Source organism: Gallus gallus, chromosome 3 (genome assembly GCF_016699485.2).
Source record: "Gallus gallus isolate bGalGal1 chromosome 3, bGalGal1.mat.broiler.GRCg7b, whole genome shotgun sequence".
Taxonomy (NCBI): domain Eukaryota; kingdom Metazoa; phylum Chordata; class Aves; order Galliformes; family Phasianidae; genus Gallus; species Gallus gallus.
Genome location: NC_052534.1, coordinates 39,586,885 through 39,613,594, shown reverse-complemented (window position 1 = coordinate 39,613,594; position 26,710 = coordinate 39,586,885). Strand labels below are relative to the sequence as shown.

General features: G+C 45.5%; 1 long non-coding RNA gene across 1 annotated transcript; it reads right to left on the bottom strand.

Moving 5' to 3' along the window:
* Positions 1 to 1,191: 1,191 nt before the first annotated feature.
* On the bottom strand, positions 1,192 to 20,907 carry LOC124417834. The gene is made up of 2 exons (XR_006938908.1): positions 20,655 to 20,907; positions 1,192 to 6,610 (listed from the first exon to the last, which is right to left on the bottom strand). It is a non-coding gene; the product is annotated as an uncharacterized LOC124417834 (long non-coding RNA).
* Positions 20,908 to 26,710: the final 5,803 nt, after the last annotated feature.

The following is a 26,710-nucleotide window of genomic DNA, read 5'->3' as shown; positions in this document are numbered from 1 at the left end:
GCATCCCTGTTGCTGGTGGCCTGGGCACTTCATATTTGTCCCCGTTCTTCCTGAAAGCATCCAGAGAGATGAAACCCAAGGGGACACTGGGACATGATTTTGGACACACAGCTGTTGACAGCAACACATCTGGTACACTCCTGCTGTGTTCGTGCACCTGCATGGCCACTGCTGTGCTGAGGAACTTGTGGCTGGAGCAGAAGCCTCATACACTGATGTCCCAGCAAGATGCTCAGCTATAGCATTGTCCTCCCTCTCATAAGTGCTGCTTCCCAATGCTGACTTCCTCTGACACTTGGGTCCCCGAATCCTATGTACGAAACAATGTACTATCTGTGCACTGCCAACAGAAAGGGTGATTAATGAGTGGATGAACTCCACTCTCTGTAACACATCATATATAAAGGGTAAGAAGGGAAACCTGTCAGACATAAAAGAAAATGCTTCCCTAGTGTTTTTTTTTTTTTTTTTTAATGGAAGTGCCACAAAGCTTTTAAAAAGAGAGAGCTCACTCTGCTCCCCTTGCAGCAGCCCTCCATGCTGGCTGACATTGTCCTGGAGACATCCTTTAGGTGTCTAGTCATGCCGTAGGGACACTGGAATTAGGTTATTCAGGATGTTCCCAATTACCTCCATTACTCTTTTTTTCTTCCATTAGGGTGGCTCTGGGAGCTCTAACAAAAGCAGAACGAGAAAAAAAAAATAATTGGAAGCAAATTAACCACAGAAGATGCAGCTTTGTCCTTCAAGATGACCAAATTGAGGTTTCTGTTTTATTTTCTTTGTTGCAATTTGAGTTGCTCTGCATATCTGCCCCGTTTATCTTGCCCAGCTATCTAAATAAAAGACGCAGACAGAGTGGAGGGAGACGTTTTCCTTTGAGGCACACAATGACATCAAGCCTAATTTGGACACTTTCTCATTAGATGCACATACGATGTTATTGGAGATGACCTTCCACTCCCTGTTCACAGGGGGCTTAAAGTTTGGACCTGAATACGAGGTCCCTCCCTACCATGAAAGCTCTTGGTTATCCCGCTATGTAAGTTTTGCAGTTTGCAAGTTTTTGGAAGGTTTGTCTTTGCCTCTCCGGGATTGAGTAGTTGTGTATGGTTTATGTCAGCATTTGTAAGGTTATCACAAAGGTTATCTTGGCTAAATTATAGCCCTTTGTTTTTCCACGTTGTTCACTACGGTGCAAACAGCTGCACTGTCCGGAAAATCTTTCTGCTGCCCTCAGCCCTGACCTGGAGCTACCAGACGCTGCGAGGTTACGTGGCTCCATATGAGGGCAGCTTTGAAGGGGCTGTGAATTAAAGCTGACACTTCACCTGAAATACCTGCCCCTAAATTAGCTGTGAAAAATCAGGTAACCGACGGAAGATGCCGGTATGTCATTGTCTGGCAGCTCACTGCGGTCAGTGAAGCTTCCTCTTGCCCAAGGAGCTCATGTGTAGCTTGTCCCAAAGATGAGAGGATTTGCAGCTGAAATGGGATGGCTGGAAACGTGCCAGGAAGGCTGGGGAAAAGCCATTCTGCAGCATGCAGACGTGTCCTGATCCTCTGACAGCAAGGGATAGTGGTGCAGCATGTGGCCACATGTATGAATGCCTAAGAACACGCATGTATGTGTGTAATCTAGCTGAAAAGAGGTTCTAATTAGAGATAACCAAATACTGGGAGCAATTTTTTCTTTGAATAAATTATTCAATGCATTCTGTCTTTGCTGATCTCATAAATTATTCAACTAATAATACATGAATGGTGCTAGGGCTGGTAGGCTACTGCAGAGACAATTAGTCAGAGAGCATGTTCTGTAAAGAGGATCAACATATGCTAAATAATGTATTTGCAAATAATATTTGCCCAGCCCTAGCTCTAAGTGGTCCAAGGAGAAATTGCAGACAGCACATGGCACTTGTGGACAGCTTGGTGCACACAGAGGGAGCCAATCCTTCCCCAGTGCAAATACACATACAGCTCCCTGCTGAGGGTCTGTGGATGACCAGACCTCGTGCGGTGGGGTGGGATGCAGGCAGGTAGCACCTGTCCTGCTTCATCCTCACACTGTGTGGGGTAATTGGGCCCTCGTCTGGAAATAGCACAAAAAGAAGGAAAAGGAGAAAACAACCCGATACTGTTAGACTGGAAAATTATGCAGGCATAAAAGAATTAAATATTTTATTGGAAAATGAAGATAATCTTATTTGCTGAAGGAGCTGATTTAAAGGTCATGAATTAATACGTTTTTTATGGTAATTTTACCGTAGACATTATGGAGACATGCTACATCTTTGTTAAATTTTAAGTTGTTTAGTTGCGTTTTTTTTTTTTTCTTTCACCATCTTCATTTCTTCCTTTTCCTGAAAAAGAAACAAAACCTAACAACCTAACAAACCCAAGCTCCTCCTTTCCTCATGACATTTCTTTCCAGGTAGTCTTTCATCAAAAAAGAACTGTTCTTGGAAACGTGGAGCTAAGCCTTTGAACAAACGAGATGTCATTAGCTGTGTGAAATGCCTTCTTTCTTTTTCAAAGCCAAAGCTCAAGGATATCTTGTTTAGAAACTTCACATCTGCTCTACTTAAAAATATCCGGGGCCATGTAATTCAAATTAGATTCTTATTGTATTTTGATGGCACGGTTATTAAAAATGTCACCTGAAGGAACAACACTGAGTGTCAGACACTTTGCATAGTAGCTTATTTTGGAAATAGGTCAATAGGCTGGGAACCTCTGTAGGCATAAGTAGTCCACATCAAATTCCAAGATCCATCCCATTCTTTCTAACCATTCCTCATCTGTCTACATACACTTTGTATACGCTATCTATATAGGTGGCAACTCAGCAGTCCACTGATGTCTAGAATCCTTTTGGCTTCACTAATATTTATAAGGAAAGCCAAGAGTAGGAATTTCCACAGCAAGGCCCTTCATGACTCCTTTTTTTTTTTTTTTTTCTGGAAAAAGGAACACAAGCAGTGGCCAATCGCTTAGGCCAAAAATTGGCCAAATAAATACTACACTCAATCAGAGGAGATAATTTGGAGAGAAGAAAAAAGTTTATCTTACAATAAAGCACTGGAACAGGTTGCCCAGAGAGGTGGTGGATGCCCCATCCTTGGACACCTTCAAGGTCAGGCTGGACAAGGCTCTCAGCAACCTGATCAAGCTGTAGGTGTCCATGTTCATTTCAGGGTAGTTGGACTAGATGACCTTTTAGGGTCCCTTCCAACTCAAACCAGTGTATGATCCTACGATTTACAGGGCTTTTCTATTTCCACCTGCAGGCATGGAGCTGTTCCACTGCAGCAGCAGAAGTGGAAATGACCCCGCTGTGATTGTTCCTTTAGTCTCACCTTTGAATCTAGTCCTACTAACACAACTCTTGTCCTTACTTACATCCTGGAATTCCAGCCCATCACTATGATCAGGGTGCTCCTGGCCATCAGTCTACCAGTCACTGCTGCTCATCTGCAGGATTACGCTCGCCTGATTTTCGAATGAATTTGCTGCAGTTCCTCATGGCAAAAGCAAACAGCAACATGGTTTTGCAGCTAAAATTAGGTTGTAATCAATTTTATGCAGCATTAATTACTCTTGTAAATAAACCCCTCCAGCCACATATAAATCAAGCTGTAAGACCTGAACCAGCAGAACAAAAGACGCCATAAAATCAGTCCAAGTTATCCTCCCCCCCCCATAGTGACTAATTATGTTAATTAATTCAAAGCCTGATTAAACAAAACTAAGCTGCAGCAGAATCATCCCTGTGAGTCTTCAGAAATGCTGCTTTTATAAATAATGAATTAAGCTTTTACTGCCTTGGAAATTTGGGTTTTATATATGTTGTATATTATTATTTTTATTTAATCTAAGGTTTGACTAATTCAGTTCTGATTTTCTAACAATGCCCCTGGCTCAGGGTTTGCTCATTGCATGTTATGATAATTTGCTTATTACTGAAATAACACAGAATAGACAGAAGTCTTTAAAAACTACAAACATCAGAAATGATTCTGAACAAAATCCTCAGGCCTGCAATTCCCTGAGCTTTTTGAAAGCTTTGTTAAGGAATCTTGATAAATAAGTACACTCATCTACGGGAGACTTATGAAATCATTTTATCTAGCTGAAATGGAAATGGGAATTTATTTATTTATTTGTTTGTTTGTTTATTTTGCGGAGGCATGTATGGGACACTCCATGCCCGGCTTTATATAGCTTCTTCTAAAAGTTTTAAGTTGCTTGCCATCAGGCAATCAGCACCACCCTTGGCTGGGTCTGCTTTCAACAGTGGAGGAGTGAAGCACCAGGGATCACAGCATCGCAGAGTCATATGGGTTGGAAGGGACCTCTAGGGATCATCAAGTCCAACTCCCTGCTAAAGCAGATACCCTACAATAGGTTGCACAGGTAGGCATCCAGACAGGTCTTGAGTATCTCCAGAGAAGCAGAATACTCTCTGGACAACCTGTTCCAGTTCTCTGTCATCCTCACAGTAAAGAAGTCCTTCATCGTGTTTGTATGGAATGCTGCACTCAGGCCTGGTGCTGATGATGGCCACCTTGGAGAGCTTCAGAAAGACTCCCTGAGGGACCCAGCCAATGTGAGAGGGAAAATAGGGAAAATATCCCATGTCACACAGGTGTGCCATTAACTGGCTTATTTTGGTAAGCAAGCAGGTTTTCTTCCCTTTGTCAGGGATGGAAGGTTTGTTCATGCCCTTGGGTAATGGAGAATTAGCTGGGAGTGTGACCAAAACTTTGGGTTCTGCCCTTTGAGCCAGGCTTAGCTTTTTTGAAAAGCTGTGGTTCAGCTGAGAAAAAAAAATGAAAATGCAGAGTTGCAGTGTAAAATTTTTCAGAGTTATATATTACAAAATAGTTAACAATATTGTAACTAAATAGCAAACGTAATTGAATATTAGTAGTTGGTCAATGGAGTGATTTACATTTCTCTAAGCAGAATAGGTATGGTTTTCAGTCTAGACCTCCTGGATCTGATTACATTCACATTTTGAAATTCAGAAAATGCTAATGACCTCAAATGCTGGATCAGAGGCATGATGAAAGCACTATGGAAAATTATTCTCTTCTTTCTTGTGTGGAACAAATGGAAAAAAAGGGAGAAAGACTGCAAGAAACAGTAACCAAGAGGCCTGAAATTTAGGCAAAAGCCAAGGAAAGCTAAAGATATCAGGAAAACTGCAAATTCAGAGCAAAAATGTTTGCTTTTAAAGAAAGAAAAGAGCTTCTGGTGATGTGAAGTGTGATTACAGGGTGGTGATGAAATTGTCAGTGATGGAGAAAGGTGGATGTATTGGGTAAATATTTGTGTTTCGCAACTTGAAACAAATAACTCACATCCTTATTTTCAATGAGGACGGTGCATATTTTCCATTAGTAAGAAGAGTGACTGTTGAATAACTTTTGAGAGACAGAAAAATATTTATAACCACGTGCCCAGAGATTGGAGGGGCCAGGGCTCCGCAAGACCTGGCTGCAGGGACCATTAGCTCATCTATAAGAGAACAGAGTGGTTCTCAGCCACTGGGAGTCCTCCAGGAGGATTTTCTGCCAGTATTCCAAACAGGAAAGCAGATGACTTGGGTTCCTCTTTGTCAGCTAGCCTGACATCAGTCTTGAGCGAAATACTGGAAAATCTGCCACGTGATTCAGTTGATGGGAACAGAGGAAGGATGGGAGCGTAATTCACACCATTCAAAATATGAGAAACCTAGACTGGAAAAGCATATCATTCCATTGTCCATGCTTTAAAATTCACGTAGGAAAATAGGAGCATGCAGAAAGCAGTCCAAAAATAGGGACAAACTACTTGGGGAGATTACAAGGAAGTTGCTAAGGTATGCAGGGTGTAAGTTAGGAAGCCCAACTTGAACTCAGATTGGCCACTGCAGTAAAAGAGAATAAGAAATCCTTTTACAAATATATCAACGGTAAGAGAAGAACCAAGGAGAATTTCCATCGTTTACTTGATACGGTGGGGAATGTGACCACTGAGGATAAGGAGAAGGCTGAAGTCCTCCACACTTTCTTTACATCTGCCTTTAATAGTCAGATCAGTTATCCTCAGGGCACTTTACACCCTGATCTGGAAGTCTGGGATGCTATGCAGAATACACCCCTGGTGATTCAGGTGGAGACAGTTAGAGAGCTCCTCCTCCATCTGGACTGTCACAAGTCCATGGGACCAGATGGGCTCCATCCTAGGGTCACCGGATCCCTCCATCCTGAGGGAGCTGGCAGGGGTGATTGCTGAGCTGCTCTCCGCCATCTACCAGCGCTCCTGGTTATCTGGAGAGGTCCCGGAGGATTGGAGGCTTGCCGATGTGACTCCCATCTACAAGAAGGGCTGTAAGGGGGATCCGGGGAACTGAAGGCCTGTCAGCCTGACCTCAGCACCAGGGAAAGTTATGGAGCAAATAATCTTGGGTGAGATCGCACAGCACATGCGTGGTGTCCAGGGGATCAGGCCCAGCCAGCACGGGTTCATGAAAGGCAGATCAGTTGATGTGATGGGCTTTCCATGTTTTGAGGGCTCCAAATCAAGACTGAACTGCCTTTGAATGCACAAGCTCTTGGGTTCACTGTAGGAAAAAGCAGTTAAAATGAAATGATCTGTTACTTACATGTAAGACGGCAGACTGGAGGGTGCGGGATGGTCCCTTCTGGCCTGAAACTGTAGGCACTACGAAACTGGAGGATGAATCTGGTCCTGTATTGGTTTTATAGATAAGTACTTTAATTCCTTCTTTCTTCTTCTTTTATTATTATTTAATTTCCCTTAAAAATAAAGACTGCAGGTGTGCCCGGCATCCCAGCTACGTGGTTCACTCAGAAGGGGCAGTAAGGTATGTGCCATGGCACCTCCGTTGCAGAATGACGCAACACCTGCAGTAGAGTCCATCCCTACAGGCAACATGGGACCAACTCTACAAATTTTGCAGTGTTTCTGCACACAGAGAAACCCGTTCCCTAAGCTGCCTCCAGGGAGCAATTCATTGACAAAATCCCAAATCCACACCATGATCCCTGTGGGTCTCCAGGGGAAGCAGGGCAGCTGCGGACAGGTTCCTCTGTGATTAAGCTGTCAAAGTAGGCCTCTCAGACCCCAAGTAAATCTTTATTCATTACACCATCTTGTCTGGATGAGAAATGTTTTAAAGGCAACCTAGATATTGCATAGCAGTGTAGGAATCTTCCCCTGTATCCAGCCCAAACCATCTCAGAGACCTTGAAGCCCTGGAGATCCAGGAAAGGCAATGTGCAATTATTTGAGCAGAGGTGAGTAATCTTTTTAACTGACAGTTGATAGGGGAGGTTAAATGCAAACTGATTTGATGAATGTAAAACAAAGTGCTCTGCACTTTGCAGCTTGCTGTTGCTACTGCAGCTAAGGCACAGCTTTTTTTTTTTTTTTCAATTTGGATATTCTGCTCTGCAGTTTGCTCATGTATAAGGCATTTTCCTCAGCCTGAGTTCTCTGCCTTTGTGGACCTCTATAAAATGACTTCACAAATCAGTTCCATGGCTTCTTCTGAGTATAATGTAATAAATATTATTTATTATTATTCTACTGAGCTAAGTGCTACAAACACTTGTTATTGAACCAGTAGGAATATCCTTCTGACATGTTTACAGTCAGCTATGCTAGAGGCAAGAAGCAGATTTTGTGAGGAGGAACAACCTTCTCACAGACCATTTTTCTCATCCTTCACCTCAGCCCAACTCTGTTTCACACTTCTTACAGCCATCTACACTCAGGTGAGGAGAAATGAAGCAAGTGTAAAATACTACCCACTCTGCAAAGATGTAAAAGACATCAAGGAAGGGACTGTAGCATTCAGGTTGTGCTCAGACCCTTATGGCTCTCCCCATCTCTTTTCAGTATCTAAAGAGTGGCTGTAACAATGAAGGTGAGACTCTTCAGCAGGGCCTGCTGTGATAGGACAAGGGGAAATGGTTTCAAATTAAAAAGGGGAGACTTAGACCGGATATAAGGAAGAAGCTTTTTACAGTGAGGGTGGTGAGGCACTGGGACAGGTTGCCTGGAGAGGTGGTGGATGTCCCATCCCTGGAAGCATTCAAGGTTAGGCTGGATGTGGCTCTGAGCAACCTGATCTAGCTGTAGGTGTTCCTGTTCACTACAAAGGAGTTGGACTAATTGGCCCTTACGGGTCCCTTCCAACTCAAACGATTCTATAATGCTATGATTTCATCTCTATATTACCTGCTATTAGTAAGTTTCATCAATTCTCAGCCTGGAAGGAACTACCGTGATTTTATTCTAGTTAGTTGTGATATCAACTTTTTCCCCAGCAATTTTGATTTTGAGTGTGGAAGTCACGTTTGAGGTACACTCCAATGTTCTGTCTCGAAAAGTCGCTCTGCCTTGTTCCAAAGACACGAAGTGACCCATGGTGCTTGCTGGTGAGACATTCTGCGATTGAATGGCCATATTCTTCAGTGCAAAATCTCCTTTTAGTTCACATCGTGTGTTTACCAGCTTCCAGACGTCATATTTAGTTAACTTTTTGCTGACTATACTTAGTCATCATCCCCGCTGCACTCAGCGGTGTTACCACAGCCTACAGCTAGTGTAATTTGGCAGTAAATCATGCTGGTGGAGAGGAAAGGAAGTGTCTAATGCACCAATATTGTTTTCCTCTGTCATTCACATAATTACCTTTAAAGTTCCTTTCACATGTTGTTTAGACTTAGCTATGTACTTAAAACATCTTAGCTATAGGGAAGTGCAAGACAGCGCTCCTGCTTTATAACTTGCTTAATTCCTCATTGAAGAGCTTGACATAATTGGGAATGACTGCAGATCTGTTGTTATAATTAGAATTTGGTCTTTAGCCCCAGGCTTTTTGTCTTCAGGGGGGCTGATTGGAGGCCTGGGAGGCCTTGAATCTCAGCATGCTGCTTCCTGAAGCCTCTTTCATCCCTGCATCTCAGTGTGTGCTGAGTGCCTGGCAGGGGATGAGAGATGCTCGGCAGAGGCAGAGAAGGCTGCAGGGCTGGGACAGGGGCATGGTGCAGAGAGACCAAGGACTCGTCTTTTTATAGAGTGGCATTCATAAGGCACATTCTCAGCTGCTGCACATCAGCACCACTGCATGGCCCTCCCTGGTAGCAGCTGGGGCTGGGCCCACATCCAGGTTTATCTACAGAGATGGGCATGATCTCTGCTGGCAGCCCTGCTGCTGGGATGGGCTACTGCTGGGCCCTTCTCTCTCCTCTCCCTCTTGCACTGGCATATGCTTAACTTTCAGGCGACTTTGCAATAAAAACCCCACTCTCCCCTCCTGACTCAGCAAAGCTGGAATGTGCTACACTGATCAGTCAGGCCATGGTATCTGGCCATCAGATTCGTGCATACTCAACTGAGATTAGCCAAATTGCTCTGCAATAGGCAATTTCACAGATCCATCTATCCAAAGATAACAGGAAAATTTCAGAAAACAAGGCTGTGATAACAGATCTGTGTGAGTCTGTAAAGCTTCCAAAGCAAGCTGTGAGGGATGGCAATGGGAGAGGGGCAGGGGCGAGCCAGGTCTATCAGGACAGACCCCTTACACCTATCCCGCTGCCTGCGTGTCACTCACAGCAATAATCTGATATTATTTGTTTGACCTTTGTCCTTTGGCTAAAGGCAGGGTAAGCGGGGCAGGAAGATCCCATCCTGCTGTGTGAATTGCTGGGCAAAGGTGCGTGAGGGGCCGTGGGGCCGGGCAAAGTCACTTCCTGCACGAAGCCCCAAGGCTGGATTTTGAGGAATGACTGACACTTCCAGCAGCCCTCCAGGATCTCTGGGGATCCCTGGATGCAAGAGTGTGTGGAGCCTTGTGCTCTGCCAGGAAGCAGACCGTGTCACGGCCTGTTAAAGGGAGAAGCACTGTTCATTGTTGTGACCTGTGCCGAGCCACTCTTTGGGAACCATCAGGCCGAAGCACTGCTGGGGAAACAATTGCCTCCTCCATTCAATCTGTCTTCATGGCCCCACTGGGAGATTCATACAGGAATCTCTGAGCAACACACGCTTCCAGAGTCAGCCTTGGACAAGCAGAGAGCTCTGAGCAGGACCTCCTGAAGGTGGCAAGGAGCAGCATCACGCTGTGAGCTCCACCAGGTCAGGAGGAGCATGGGGCCATGTGTGGAGTCAGCACAAAGGTGTGACCACAGATCACGTGGAGGATACACATGGATTACCCACTAATCCCAGCAATATAGACTTCGGTGACACCAAGGAGTTCCTGCACAGGTTGTGCAACTGACTTGGAGACCACGCTGCTGGGGATGGGAATGCCTGAGCCACATCATTTTAGTCCAGCTGGGAATGTGTGTATGAAATACATGGAATGTGTGTATGAAGTACAGCGATGCCTTTGGGCTGTGGTGCAAGCATGCCTTGCTGCATGCCTGGATGCTGCGGTGCTTGTGCTGCTAATTTCTCCTCTGGGTTCAAGCGGGTAGCAGGCAGCCTCACTTATGACACAGCCCCATAGATCCCAAGAATTTGCCAAGCCTCGGCTGAAGGCAGGGTCACATAGCTCCGTGGCCCCTTTTATCTCTAGGGAATCCTGTTTGCCTCTGCCTGTCATTGCCTCTGGAGAACTGCCAAAACATATTTCTTGGCAAGGCTTGGATCTTCCCACCAAACTTCGTTATCTTTTCATAAGAATAAAGGGATGTGCAAAGCCCCCAGTTCCTTGGCAAACAAACAGACCTCCCTCAGAGACTTATTCATTCAAAGGGCAGAATAGAAGTCAAAGAAAAAAACAGGAAATACTTTTTTTTCTGCCAACTGTAGCACTGTTTGGCTTCCCAGTCTCTTCTCCCCATCAACAGAAGGTCAAGAGTGGCTGAAGCTAAAGAGAAGAGGCAGCACAGCCTCTGCCTTGTCCTGTTCTGTGTATCTTGTTCATGCTCCTGGGGTCATGACGGCCTTTGCAAATTGCCCCTTTAGGTCAAATGGGGAGGTACCTTGATGCTGATTCCCTTTGTAATGCGAGGCCTGGACAATTTCCAAAGATCATTTGGGAGTTTTACAGCGGGGACTGAGGACTCTGGGGATGCCTATGGTTGCTACTCTTTTCCTGTGCCACACAAAACTGTGGGTTTTGCTCTTTCTTGTTGGTCTCAAGCTTGTTACCAAGCCCTGGGGAGAATTTTGTGGATAGGTGTTGGACACTTTGGAGACCCATATGAGCTGCTGCCTGCAGTTGTGGTGGGCTGAGCCTGGCCCAGGCTCCTTCTAAATCAGCTCCAGCTCCCGATGTAACGCAAAACCAGTAATTCTCAGCAGAGGGAACTACTTTTTGCTTTAGCAGTGATTATTCAGAACCCCAGTATAGGGGCTGCAAGTGCATGCTTCCTTGCCCTATGTATTTTTCTCCTTCCCTTAATCATTAAGAAGCTAAGAAGCACAGGGAGATGGAGATTTGCCTCTCTCCATCTTCCCAAAGAATAGACTGGAAAACTGCAGCCCTTCTGGATAAGTGAAGCGGTCTGGGCTGTACCAGGAGGCACTGCTGGGGCTCTTGATTTCAGCCCACCTTAAATGTGGCACTGGGGATCCTGAGCAGGTTGTTCACTCCATGACTACATGCACATCTTTTGGGAATTTGGCAGGCCAGATTCTACCCAGATCCTGCTAGGAGCTCTGCATAGCCACTGATTTCTGCATGTGACTCAGGAGCCGGAGGTAGGTGGTGTAAATTCTGCTCCCACCAGTTAAGCTGCGCTTCCTCCAGCCCCCTCATTTCCACCCTTCTCCAGGAACTGAGAGCTTAGGAGCAGGGGTAGGTTAATCCCCACCATGTAGAGATCCAGTCAGTGCTATTTGATGCCTTGCTATTCCTTCATAGCCCTCCTTCCCTCTTTTGCCCTTTGGTTCCTGCTGCTTGCAAGGCAGAGGATGTGCAGGCTGCCTATCCCATGCAGCTCCCCTCATCCCTCTTGCCTTTGCTGCCAGCATCTGTCATCCATACCTCCACGGCAACAGAAGGGCAGTGGAACAGCGTGCAGCAGGAACTGGAAATGACAAAGCCCATGGGAATGCAGAGCTGTGGGACTACAGCTCTGATCTTAACTCTCCCTAGCAGGTGTTAGCTGGAGCCCTCTATTTTTAGAGCTGCGTCCTCATTTTCTGTGTTGTTTGAGTTTCTGCCCAGCACTGTCACTGACAGGTAAGACTGTAGCTGAAAATTGGCCTTTGGGCATAACTTCCACTGGTGCCAGCCTTTGGAGATGAGAACCTGCTCCCCTGACATCCTTTCGTTTCTCTCATAGGGATGCAGATGCACTGTGCTCCCTTCGGGGTGACCTCCTAGGAGTGGAGGTACTCATACATCAGCAAAAAGGGCAGATCCCTCTGGTTCCACTTGGTCTTCACATGTGTGGCTTCTGCTGAGCAAGAAAACATGCTGCTCACGCCCTCTGTAGGTACCTGCATTGCCTCATAGGACTACTCTCTGGCAAAAGCCCTCCAGAAAGCAGAGATACCAAAACAGAGCCATGTACCCTTGTTCTGCCAAGATGCAAATGGCAGCCTTGGTGCCACACAGTACTTCTGCTGATTATCTTTCTGGAGTGGTTGTGGATGCTGGAAAACATCTGTGCTTGGGGAGCTGTCTACAAACATTCCAGAGAGAAACCACCGGGAAGCAGAGTGGGAGGTGGGATGCTGTGTAATCAGCCCTCCATATCACCCACAGTGCACCTAGCCACAAGCACTGGATGTGCCCTCAGGTTTATTGAACAAAGCCCCATAGTGGGCTCACGTGAGCCACATCAAATCCAGAAAAGCTGGTGGGACACAGATCTGGAATTAATAATTGTGAATCCCCCACTCTGAAAAGCTCTATAATAGTGGTAGCTTGGGAAAACTGGCAGCACGCAACCATGTGATGGCTGCCTTCTCAGTAAATGGATAATCTATAATTAAATGACACTAGCTTTATTAATTAAATGGTTCTTTTTGTGTGATCCTTTCACTGCTTTGGGGCAGGGTTTTCAGAAGTGCTCGGCCTTGCCCTAACTCTGCTCTCACAAACAGCAGCCAGAAGTCACACCAGCATCTCTGAGGGGAGCTCAGGGACAGGGCACGGTGAGGACACTCCAGCTTTCAGACACGCCGCATGGGAAGTGTGCCAGGGTGTATATGGTATTAAAGATATTGCCACACTTACATCCTGCCCCTCTTCCAGCTTGCTTCATCCTGCCCTGCCTTTTCAAAACGTCATCTGCCATCTCAGTCCTTCCCCACTTCCTCTCCCATACTGTTCCATGGCTCTGCTGCCCCCCCGGTAAAGCAACGCTGCGGATTGTCCCAGTGATGTGGGGGAACTTTCTTCTCTGTCATTTCTTCCATGAGCAAAAGGTCAAAGCTATCACTTGTGTCGGCGTGGGAGGGACAGCTGTGGGCCGTCACCCCTCTGGTGGGCTGGTGTGGGTTGTCCCACAGACCTGCCGTGGTCTCAGCTGCCCTGAACTGGGAACAGTCTTTCAAAATTATGGCTGAATTATTCTCTGCCTTGCCCGAATTCTCTTGTTTTCAGAGTCAGATCTGGCCTGACAGCCTTCCCGCGGAGCCTACGAAGAAAACAGATCTGCCGCTGTTTTTTCAGGCTCCCTCACAATGCAGGATCTTGATGAAATTAACAGCTGGCAAATGCGAAACGTGGAAAAGGAAACAGCGCTTGGGGCGGCGCGCTGTCATTGTAACCCTTGGAATTCAGGGCTGTGGGAGGCTCTTGTGGCTGGATGCTGTTTCAAGGACAGCGGCGCAACAAATGGAGCACTCGGAAACAAAAGCTCAGAGAGGAAAGCAAAGGCTGGCAGGGGATGGGGAGGAATCCCCGTCCCAGCATGGTACCGGGTGGCTGGCTGTGTGGTTTGGGAGGCTGCTTTTTGCTGAAGTATTTGGGAATCATCTGGGAATGGGAAGCAATGCAAAACCATAAATTTATAGCTTTGTGTTTACATATCCCAAAGTTGGAGAGCTTGGCTCTCTGGAACCGAAAAGAGAATATGGGCCAATTTCTAATCCTTTTTATGTTCTGACAGAGATTTCTGTCGTGCACAAAACCGATCCTGTGAGGTCACACCCTCTGGTAATGTGTCCTCATGCTTCGGGCTTTATCAGCTAAATCAGCAGCTCTGCTTTTTTTTCCCACTTCCCTAACAAAGCACAGCTTATATGATCGCATTTCTCTCAGTATGTTTATCTCTCAAGTTTACTCCCTTCCCACAATAAACTTTGAGCCTGTTAACTAATATAGCCACAATTAGGCATAGGGGTAGAGATCATCAGGATGTTACATTCCTGCAAGTTTTGTGGAAACTGATGGCATACGGCATGCATACAATCAGTGCCTCTGGTGGAGGCAAAGCTGTGTCATGATTTCAGCATTACTCGCTCTGCTCTGTCTGCTGAGTGGTGCAGAGGTTACTTCAGGAATAGTAGGGCCACAAGGCATCGACCTGTGGGAGATTGGCTTTTGTCAGGGCTTCTGTTCATGGAGCAGCTTGCTTTGTGTTCTGAATAACACGGGAGTTGGACTCGATGATCCTTATGCGTCCCTTCTAACTTGAGATCTTCTACAATTCTATGAAAATATTCCCTCCACAGAGCAGTTAGTTTTCTCTCCAACATGTACCCAGACCTTGATACCAAGGCGATATTAATATGAGTGCCACGATCTTTGTCCTTTGCTGAGCTGTATTTAATCACGAAGATCTGATGCAAATGGCAAACATGAGGAATGAATGGGACATCATCGTTGCTCACCACTAATTTGAATTGCTGTCAGTTGTGTTCTGGTGAGTGCCCTTTCAATGTACAGTTTAATTCCCATTTTAAATTTGCTTCTTGTCTATGTCATGCTTTGATTCCAGTGAAATCATCTCTGTGTTACACTATGGAGTTGAGCTCAGCATTCAGACCTTCCACTTTAAACTCTTCTCAGTAGAAACCATGTGTCAATCCAACAAAGCCCAAGGGTTGTTGGCTTGGGCGAGTGGTTGCGGCCTAAACACAGGCAGGCAGGAAGCATTCCTTTTCAAGGAGGGAGCATTTTGTGTTCACCGTGGGCAGATATAACTAATAAGTCATGACAGGCTGAGATCAGAATTAGGTCTAATAGATATAATTACCAGTTTATGGTAGGCATTACGCAGAGTTATACCAAAAGCTAGAAATGTGTTGTCTCCAGCACCTGAGATCAACTGAGTTCATTGTAGCTCAGTCCCCAGATTCAGTCTTTGGCCTTGGGTAAAGGCTAGCTGGGCATTTCAAGAAGTTCTTCAGGACGGATAACCTCAAGGGCATATGTGCAAAACTGCATAAGGCACAGGAACAACTTGGAGATCTTGGAAGGTAGGTGCTCCACAGGGATGTGGAAAACCACAGCTCACTTGTCTTGTGCAGCTTCTCAGAAACTGCAGAAAAGGTTGAACTTGCAGGCTTAAAGAAAGGATACTTCAACTGAGGCGGGAGGCAGGCAGTTCTCTCAGCTCCCAGGCTGTCACCAATAGCACTGCTGGTCTGACAGACAACAAAAAGTAATATATATAGCACTTTGCTGCACGAAGCACGGCCTGCATTGGGCTCTGTGCATCCCATCAATGTCAGAATTGCCTGGTTGCTTGTAATTGTATAAAATTCAGGTTTTCATAGGAAACCAGACAGAAGTGGGTAATTGCTCACAGAAGAAGGTCGTAATTGCCTTTGCTAACACGTAAGAGCATAAGCTCTTGCCTCTAGCCCCATTTTAAAAGGACAAAGCAGAGAGCAGTTGGCAGGAGGAAGAGGTGGAGCCTGCCAGAGCAATTTTCCACAAAGAAGAGGTGTTCGTTATTTGACAGGGTAATTGAATGTTTAGAAGAATATGCTGACATGAAAATACGTTCTCTTTTGCGTGTCTCAGGAAGGCAGACCTTTGAAAACAGAACAGGGACGTGCTGTAGGCAAAGCTCATGTTTGGATTCTTAGGAGAGGTGGCACCTGTTAGCCATCAGCCCCATGCTCCCCACCTCCTTGATCACAGTGCTACAAAGCAAGACTGTTCTCATGGCAGGCTGGAGTGCAGAGGTGAGGCTGAGCATCGGGCTGATTTCAAGGTCTTACGTGAATGCATTTTGACATCGAGGTTCTCGTACTCCAGCGTAGACCCTATTTTAATAAACCACAAGCTTTTGGAAAGATCATGACATCCTATCCAGGATGAGTTAGGCCTCTCTTATATTAGTTGCAAGTATTGCTGTCCTTTTAAAATTGGACACCTGCAACCATATGTTTCTGAGACGAACCCTTCTACCTTCCTGAAGGGCTGTGCCACCTCTGTATTAATAGCGGCATGCCCTATATGAGACCGAGCTTTTAACAAACCCTAAAACTTAAAATGGCAGAAGCAGTAACTGCAGTTAGAAAACTCGCAAGGGAGGCTGTGTCTCAGTGCTCACCTTCTGCTTTCTGTTAACTTGAGGCGGTGTTTACAAGGCTGCTAGCTCTCTCCAAAATTCCTGGGTCACTCAGCATCTGCCCTCTTGTGTATAGAGCCAGTTTTAGCAAGGTGGATGCCACACAGATAAGCATCAAAAATCTTTGGCTACATTTGTATACATCTTTGCCTTTTATCTTCTGGCGTTGGGGTACAGAACAGCTTCTGGATCATTTTCTCCATATTTATGTTGCTGTTGTGTAATTTATAGCAAAGATGTCTAGGACTCAGCTAAGGAAAGGAAAATTTTGCATGTAGAGCTACCCACAAAAGAACAGTTTCAAATTATGATCTTCCCCTACACCCTGCTCCCTTCCTCTCGTGCATTATGGATTAAGGGATATTGCTAAGTCCTCCTCCTGGCATTTAGATAAAATGCCCCAAATTCTTCTCTTTGCAGTAGGTCTGTCAAATTTTCCATTGCCTCATGTCTCAGGCAAAGGATGGTATTTACACGAAAGGATCCACTAGCCTTGGAGAGATGTTGTGTCTGCCAACTCGTTTTTGTTTTGAATTTTACATGGAAAAGGACTGTATTGTCAGCCCATTAATCATCACAAAGTTAATGGCTGTGGACCTAGAGGCCACCAGCTTAAATTTCTGGGAATGGGATTTATTGCAGACTATCACATGAGGATACTGTGACAATCTGGTTGAGGCGTAAGAAGAGCAATCCTATTAGCTTGAGTTGTCAATAGGGATCAAAGCTCTCTTCTCTCTTACAGTAATGCCTTGGAAGCAAACTGATCACTGTCCAGGTCTATCAGACCATGAAACCAGATTAGCAAACTGGTGCCTCTGCGGCCAAATGATAGAGCAGCTGAGGGGCTGAAGTGCAGGAAGAGAGAGGGGAGAAGAGGAAGCGATGGAAATTTGTTGCAAATAACTCACTTTATAGAATATGATTAGAGAAGACTGAAGGTGCAGCAGCACTGTCAGCTGAATGCAGACTCCATTGTATCAAAGAACACATTCAGTGGCTCGATAAGGAGAACCACCTCATGGGTGAATAGCAGCTGAAAAATTCTCTTCACAGTAACAAGCTTTCTTATGGTGCTGGAGCGCTTTCTTTTTCTGTACAATCTGCAGGCATGCTAAGAGCAGAATGTGAACTTTTTCCTCCAGGTATGTGCCACGCACACTTTGAAACAGCTGGCTTTTCATTGGAGTTTTGGAGCTTGCTGAAACTGAGCTGGAGAGAGGAGGAAGGATGGCACTTGGTGGGTTATCTAGTCGATGCCAGTCATTACATTGCTAAGATGACTCTGTAGTGGTCTGATTTAATTTTGGGGTTATGGAAATAGGGTTTTTTGGTGCTAGGTGAGGTGCACGCCAGAAAAACCATGATCTCTGTGCCAACTGATGTTACAGTTGAAACATGCATACCCTGAAATATGATTCAAGCTTGTTGGCTGTCCGGTGGTCAGGGAGACAGATACCTAGAAGTCAGCAATTCTGCCTCTGAATTAACACTGAATTACAGAAGAGCCTACGATGAAAGCGTGTTGTGAGGAGTCAGTGTGTGTGGCTTCTCATATAAAAAGGCTGGGGCAAACCGTCCTACTGGTTCCTCTCCTACCTGGACTGCACTTTGCTGAAGGTCATGGGCCTAGCAAGGGAGGCAAGGACCGGACAGACTCAGCTGGCTCCACTTTGGTCCTTCTGTGGATAAGTTAATGAAATAATGTAGCCAAGTAATACAGCTGGCGTTTGTTGCTCAGTTAACAGGTAGTATTTGGGTAGCTACATATGATTTGCCAAGTAACATGAAACTAATTGGTTGGGTAGGTGCTCTAAAGTTGAAATCAACCTTGTCTGGGTCTTATTGATGTGTAAGATACTGCTGCCTCATATGAGCAAATGGTTTGCATGGTGTCTGCGCACAGGACAGTCACAAGAGCTCTGTATTCCTCCAAGGCATTATTTTGCCCTGTATCCCTTATTATTTCTTCTTGCAAATTTACTATAGGCCACAGATTTTGCCACAGACTTCAGCTGTTCTTATTCTTTCAAATGTACTGTCTTTGTATTGAACCATACAGGGTATACCTTAAGCTGAGTGCAAAATCTTCAGCAGTTTTAGATTCTCAAATCAACTCAGCCTCATGACTGGCAGAACACAAGCGTTTCTCCTTGCCAAGACAGTTTGCTTACTTGATAATTCAGTGGAGCTGGAATTTCCTTCCCTCCCAGGTCTCAGCCACAGCCCAGCCTCACAGCCACAGCACGTGCCTTTAGCAAGGGAACTTTGCTCCTTATTTTCTTCTGTCTTTTAATATTTCTATTGTGAGCCAAGTATATGAACTGTTCGGTACACACAGAAATGAGGGAGGTACTCAAGGAAAACTCTACATCAAAGTTAGCAGCCGAGAGAACCATGTGTAGAATTATTGACCGATAGTCTCTACAGAACAACTGCAAACAACAGAGTATTGATTACTCCTTTTACGACAAGCACCTAAGTTAGCTAAATCAGTAAGATTTTCCAGTGCTGTAGTTATTAGCTTCTCTTTCTTTCTCCTTCTATGTTTTGGTTTGTTTCTGGTCTAATCCTGACTTACAGTAAGCCTTACTCACAGCTCTGGCAGCAGTTGCTGCTCACAAAATATGGGGAATTCACACTGTAATCTTAATATGGATTTGCCATTGAAGGTTTTGCCTTGATCTGAATTGGAACCCAAAATCCCAACACTGTATTACTCTGGGCAAGTTCAAGTTCTAATTTTAATGCTTATCCAAATCTGTATCTGAAACTGAAGAGACAATAATGGCATCAATAAAAACAATTAAAACAATCATTTTCATGCATTAGAGTTGCTATTTATCTATGGAATGCATTAACGAGTGCTTTTAAAACTCTGCATGCAGAGACCTTTCATCTACAATTATAGCACATGCACTCTGGTGTGCAACACAGCAACAGCAGGATTCCAGCACAATCTTCAGCACAGAGGGAAAAGAGTACCATTGGTTAGTGTCACAGCTGAAACAGAAGGGAATATGAAGGCAATGTATAATTAACCCCACTGGAATTTGGTCAGGATGTCCAGGTTAACACCTCATCCAGTTAACGGGCTCTGTAGTAAATTGCTGAATATTGTTGTTTAAAAGTCAAATAATTTACTGAGCTCTTTTCATGTGTGGAATATACAAGGAGGTCATCTGCCTTTTTAACATCTCATCTGGTAGCAGAGCCCTGGTGATTTACCTGCGTGCTGGTGACTGTAGATAGCCAAGTGATGGATGGCTTTGCTAGAAATCTCTTTCTGTTAACTCGTATAAGCCCAAAAGGAGCCTGATAAATCTGCTTTGTGGAAACATTAAAGGCTTTATCTGCGACTTCTCTAGATTGACAAAGCACCATAGATGTCAGTGGGACTCTGCTGATTTATCCCTGCTTTGGCTGTATCTCTAAATCTGAAAGGCACTCATTACTCCCACTTGAGGGAAAGAAATAAAAGAAAGAAAAAAAAGAAAATATTTTTATGAGTTATTGACTTATAGAAAACATTTTATTTGACTTCCAAGTTACCTTTCAAATCAAATCCAGGATTTGCACTTGGCCTGAATTGGAAGGGGCCACGCTCACTCTATCTGCATTGCTGCCTGACACTGGTGGCTGAAGGAAAGCCAACAGAAGAATTACAGAAACAGCAAGTAGAAAGCCTTAAGGAGGATCAGAAAACTGATTAGGGGCTAAATCATCCCTTAACCCAAAGAACCATGCACAAGGCACAGCCTCCATCTCCCTGGCCCTTACTGGCTTCCTAGGGCTTATGCCATGTTAGGCACAGCAACACGCTGGCTCTGCCGATCCCGTAGAACTGACCTTTCCTGCTATAGAGGCATCTTTTTTATCAGCATATCTGGGCCCTGAGAGACTGCGAGTGTGTTGCATTTACTGACAAAAACTAGTTTTCACGCTTGCTGGCAAGAGGAAGTCAGTGCGGTCAGGGAACAGCAAGGTGAGTCCCACCCTTTTCTGCCTTATCAGCAAAACTGTCAGTGTGCAGTCACAGAGCTGCAGCTGCTGGAAACCGAGGAGGCAGGAAGGACATAGCACTGCTTAATTCCTTCCCTCTTCCCAGGCTGGATTTCCAGGGCTGACAGCTAGTAAGCTCACCTTCTGTCTTGAATCTTCTGCTCGAACTTCAGCCTTTGTTTTGGCAAGCTCTGCTGGGCTGGTGTGGGGCAGCACAGCATGAAGGAATGCAGGAAGGTCCAGCATGACAAGGGCACTGGTTTCACAGCACACTGTTCCCCCAGATTTTCCCTGTTGTGCACAGAACTCCAGGTCACAGGGGATGCTCTGCCTTCTCTGATCCACCGTCCTGGTAAACAGCATGCAGAGCACAGTCTCTGCTGTATGTTGCAATGAGGCTAACGGTGGCTGAAAGAGGGTAATGTTTGCAGTCAAGACTTTCCTTTGCAAACACTGAATCACACTGTTGTGAAAGCAGGACAGAGAGATGAATGACTCACTGTTGGCAGCACACACTGCCCTATCAGTAGGCTCTGTTCAGTGGAACGGGGCAGGGGTCTGATGTTTGATATCATTGTTGTGCTCCCAGCTCGCAGCTTGCTAATGAGTAACACACTCTGTGGCTGGCATTGATCCCCCCTTTGCTTATTCACAAGGCTCAGCACAAAGACTCCCGGCCTGCTGGAAGTCACACAACTCACCAACACAAAGATGTTGCTTTGGGATGAGAGATGTATTTAAAAACATCTCTCTTGCTTGGCCTCGATGGGCCTTACTTGTTTATTTATTTATCTTCAGGGTGAATGCTCTGCAGCAGTGTAAAACTTCATTAGTAATAGACAGAAGAGACACGCCTAGAGGAGTAAAAGAAAAGACAGTGCTTCAAACTTGGCAGGTTATGAAATAAGGGACACCTCTCCTTTTTGTGTGCAGGTGGTTAGATCTATGACCCAGTGCAGAAGGTGGAGCAGGCCTCTCTCTTTTGGTACAGATGGATAAATTGCCAGTCTGATGGCTGGAGAGAGAGAAAAATTCTGACAGCCCTAGGTGCAAAGGCATCGAGGCACTTGTTCTGCAGACTGTTTCTAAGCGATGGCACAGATGAACATCCCAAAGAGTCTTTGCAGTACAAGGAGATAATGGTCTGTGTCCTGGGGCACCCGGGACTGAGAGAGGTATTGCAGGAAGTCTCCATACTTACCTCAGAAGGCAGATGTCCCTGCTGCCAGCACTGAGGCCATGTTTTACTGGGAGTAACAAGGGCTGAAGTGCAGAAAGTTTATGGATTGATCTGTTCTCTCAAGATCAAAGAAGGCATTCACAGACCAGCAGTGAGGTAGAAGGAAGGTTGACTTGCCCTTGCCAACCATCTGTGATTAAACAGGAGACTTCAGACACCAATTGCTACTGCTGAGTCTGTAAGCACCTGACACCAAGCCCACTGAGAGGCACCTAGTACCTTCTGGACACTACAAATCAGACCATCAGTAAGTGTTATATTCACTCAAAAAAGACTAATATAGAAGATAGCACCTCCACCTGGGACAGGGCAGGAGACAACAGCTTGATTCCCCTTGCAGACAAACCCTGTGTTACCAAAGGTCCAGTTCTTGCACCAGAGGTGGGCTAGGTGAACATGTAGGAGTGCTTTTAGGCAACCACAGAGGCCAGAGCGTGTCTGCAGGTCATGTTCTAGGGATGTGACAATCCTGTCTCCCCACTACCTAGCTGCAAGTTAGTTTAAGAGGGACAAACCTGCTTTTTCAACAGATGTTGAAAGATGGTGGAAGATATACGCATCCAAGCTCTGAAGCAGATTTTTTATGACAGAGGTCCCCTCCCCATTAATCTGTGCTATGTAGTGGTATGAGCACGGGCTAACCTAATGCTAAGGCTGAGTGAACAACGTGATTTCAAAAGTAATTGGGAAATGGCACAGGGAAATTGAATGGAGCCCAGAAACATGTACTGGATTACCCACACCAATCACACTGTGGGGGGAGCTCACCGTCTCCATAAATCAAAATGTATGTTTAAAACCTTTCTGTAGTTTCTGCAGAACATTCTCCTGGGGCCCAGGATGACTGTTGATGGCCAAGAATACATTACACTGAAGCATCACAGGTTCTGGAAAATCCTATCAAATTTTATGGAAAATGATAACATTCCTATGAGCTTAATGAATGGTTTCCAAGTTCCTGGGAGTGGTACGCCCACTGCTGAAATACATGGATGGTGCACGCAGCCTTGCAGAAGAGATAAAATGCTGACAGACCTGTGGTGTTAGCCAAACTGAACTCTTTAATCTCCAACAGCCATGCACCAAGATTCACTCCTAACATGGTCCTGTAGATGTTCTGAGCCTCTAAAGAAACCACAGGCCTCAGCCCCAGTCTGATTTTCCCAAAAGGCTTTATGACTTTACTAATACAGTAGAGCTCAGATTAAGCCCCACTCTCAGGTTTTTCCTTCAAAAATCCCTGTATCTGGATTGGAAAGAAAGCAGCAAAATAAAGCCTTGCTCTCCTCCCTGTGCAGACATCTCTGCCCAAACCATGGGCTCATTGTTCTTGGGAGTGCCTGAGCTCAGGAAGGGGAAGTGAAGAGCAGGAGTAGAACCAGGTGAAGGTGAACACAAGCTGACATGGTGTGTGGCCCTATGGAAACCCAGAGAGAGGGGACTGGGCTTGGGGCTTGGTACAGCAGGGGTCTGAGAAGAGAGAAACCCACCCCTGTGTCTTAACCCCTCCTGTGTCACACAGGTGTTTGTCTCTCCTTTGTAAATAAACAAAGCTGCTTCCAAAACCTGAAGTCCTGCACCAGCTTTTTCTTCCTAACCGGAGTGACCAACGAGGTTGTGAATTTTAGTTAGCCCCGTGGGTGGAAGAGGAACAGCAGGATTTTTTGGGTGGGCAGACAACCTCACAGTACACACATGGGCACCCACTTAAAGGGGTATAAAGTGGAAGTGAACAAAAGAGATGGAAGGAGAAGGGGACGATGTTCATCAGAATTCACGAGATCCTCTCACCTCTTGTGGTGTCTGATACAGATAAATGCAAGCAGCACATTTCCCAGTTTCGAATCCTGACAGCAAGAACAAATTCTTCTGCTGCCTCATTTTCTCCCATGCATGCAGCAAATTAATGGGCATGTGTTTGTGTTTCTTTAAACAGTTAGGCAGTGGATTACCACTAGCTTCCTTTCGCCAGGTACCTTGTTATCTTAATTAAAAACCAAAATCGGCTTTGATCTCTTGCAACTTCATTGCATAACCACTTTCATTATACTATTGTTTAAGCTCAGTTTGCTTTCCATGATGAAAAGAATTTGTATTTCACACTGGGCAGGAAGTCCTACTTAAATGTTTCCTGGTTTTGATCTCCTTAAAGGGAATTAAGTTATGTTCCTGCTTCAAAAAACGCCTGGCACACGGATTACAGAGTCACTAGATTTGTCCTGTATGAGCCAACTGGGGGCAGCAGGCTGGACTCAGGCTCTGAAGTCATTCCATTCTCATGCTTTACATGCAAAAAAAGGCTATGGAGTTGACTCAGTGTTGGTTTCTGACCCCCTTTTGTTGCTGGCTGTCCAGACCGGCCCCTCACATCAGCTGCAGACAAGTTCAAGGAGTTTTTTTTGCCTTCCCACCCTCCTCCCTTGTACTGGCCCTGGAGAGGCATCACAGGAGGCCTGAGCTGACTGGCAAGGGTTTCCCAGGAACTTGCCGTCCTCCTACACCATCCTCTGCTAGCTGCCATGCCATGGTGGCACGGCCAGTCTCCTGCCAGAGACGAACCAACATCTGTGCTAAGCTGATCTGCTTCTTTCCCCAAGAGACTGAAGGGAGCAAGTGAGATTACTTACGGTGATCCTGGAATAAAGCTTCTTAGGTGGGGTTTTAGATCTTTTAAGAACAGTTTGCTTTTGTGACTCTGGGAAGTGCCTCTGGCTTCCTGCTGTTGCTTAGCGAGAGCTTTTGGCATTTGTGGGGAAGCTGAGCTTCATGGTCTGAAGTGCGCTTGCTTCTCATCTTACCGCTCAAAGGAAGTGGGGAAGGAGATGGTGACACATTTTCCCTACCAGTTGCCCTACATAAAAAGAGTTATCTGCTTAAGTGGTTATGGAGTGGCTGAAGTTTGCAAGTGATTGCACGTTAATCCTCCGTGTCTCCATCAATCGATGTCATGGGAATTTACGAGAAACAAGAAAGAGACAATAAAATCCAGTCACTTAAAATGAAAGTCAAACAAATACCTATTTTGAGTGTTAGAATATTTTAGGTTTTGCTTGCTTTATGCCCTCCCACGTGATAATCTTTGCCTGCTCTCCCTTCTTTCACCCCACTGGCAGCACTGATTTTCACAACTTTCACCAAAAGGACTTCTCCTTGAGAATGGCTTCAAGCTCTGCCAGGGAAGATTCAGGATGGACATTACGAAATACTACTTCTCTGAAAGGATGGTCAGGCACTGGATTCGGCTGCCCAGAGAGGTGGTGGAGTCACCGAGCCTGGTGGTGTTCAAAGAGCGTTTGGATGTTGTGTTGAGGGACATGGTTTAGCGAGAACCATCGGTGATGGGCAAATGGTTGGACTGGATGATCCTGTGGGTCTTTTCCAACCTTAGCGATTCTATGATTCTATGATTCTATGATTGAGCATACAGATTTTATTCTTTCTTCCTTTTGGGATCTCCCATTTTCATGCTGTTTTACATGAAGTCAGGATATCAGTGTTCCTGAAGTAGCTGTGGCATGTCAGTGCCCTCTGAGGTGCTCTGGATCACAATGCAAACCTCCTGAGATATCTCAGTGCGTTGCTGAGCTTCAGTGCATCGACAAAGTCCAAGCCCCACTTACAGAGCAAGTTCTTTCCCAAATCACTGCAGGTCAGTGCAGAGTATTTGACCTCATGGTAGTTACTGGGGGTAACAAGGTACAAGCAGTGCCTCAAGTGACTGTGGACAGGGTCCTAATCATGGACTAGTCCTGCCATAGCCCTCATTCTGGTTGGTTTGGCCTGCTCCTTACCCTGCTCTAATGAGACCCCACGAGGCCCAGTGCAAGTGCCCTGAATGTTTTCCCTGAGACAAACCCACGGTCCTGCAGTGACAACATCACCCAAAAGGGGTTCCTAAAGGTTCATCCTCTGCGATGAGCTCAGATGGCAAGATGGCATGTGCTAATCCCTGAGAGCACTGCAGCCCAGTGTGCGTGTGGAGTGAACTTTTGGCTAAATGGGGCAGGAAAAGCACGAGTACATACAGCAATTACGTCTGCCTATGCAGCCAGTGAAAATGCTGTGGGCCAGCTGGACAAGACTGCATGCAAGTAAGAAATTTACTCAGTTATCTACCTGGCTTGCAGTCTCAGACAAGTATCTGCACGTACGAGTTCGTATGCATGTGGCAGACTGTGTCCAAGCCAAACATGAATTATTCCACTAACTCCAATGGGACAAGATTTGTTTGTGCAGTTTCAGGGGCCAGTCTGAAAACTTGGAAAGAATATTTTCCAGGCATTTGACCAGTTTCTGGGTAATCTAAAAAACAGCATACTTTACAGAGAATTATATAGCTATAAGCACGCTCTTGCATACATATGTGTGTATGTATAAGAGCTCTTTGCTTGATGTTTGAGTTGGTTTGCTCCAATAATGCCCCAATTGTAAATACACCCTGGAATGTGAAGATTAAGGAAAGTTAATCTGAGTTTTTCAGAGAAGAGTTTTTGGGTCACAAAAACGAGTAGGAGGGCTTTTTTGGAGGAAGGGAGGACGTGGTTTTGTTCCTACACATACTTTGTGTCAGCAATCTTTAGTTCTACTTAAATGTAAAGGAAATACGTTCACGAGGAGGGAAGTGCCTTGCATTTTTTGAAATGTGTTATTAAAATATAACAAAAAATCAGGCAAAAGTTTGCTTTGTGATCCACTGAAAGATCCATGCATTTTGGCTTTAAGAAGAAATTCCTCCCACATGGTTCAGGTAACTGCATTGTGCTAGGGCTCCGGAAGTGATGGCTCACATTCCTTGGGTTTGTTTTCTTGTGGGATGGCAAATCGCCCAATTCCTGAAGGCAGCCCTTCACTGCATTGCAACCTGGGGGCCAGAGAGTGTGGCTGTCGCTGGTAGGCGTCCCATTGTAGCTGTCCCATTGCTGCCTTGTAGGAGATGCAAGGAGCATGCAAGGCAGAT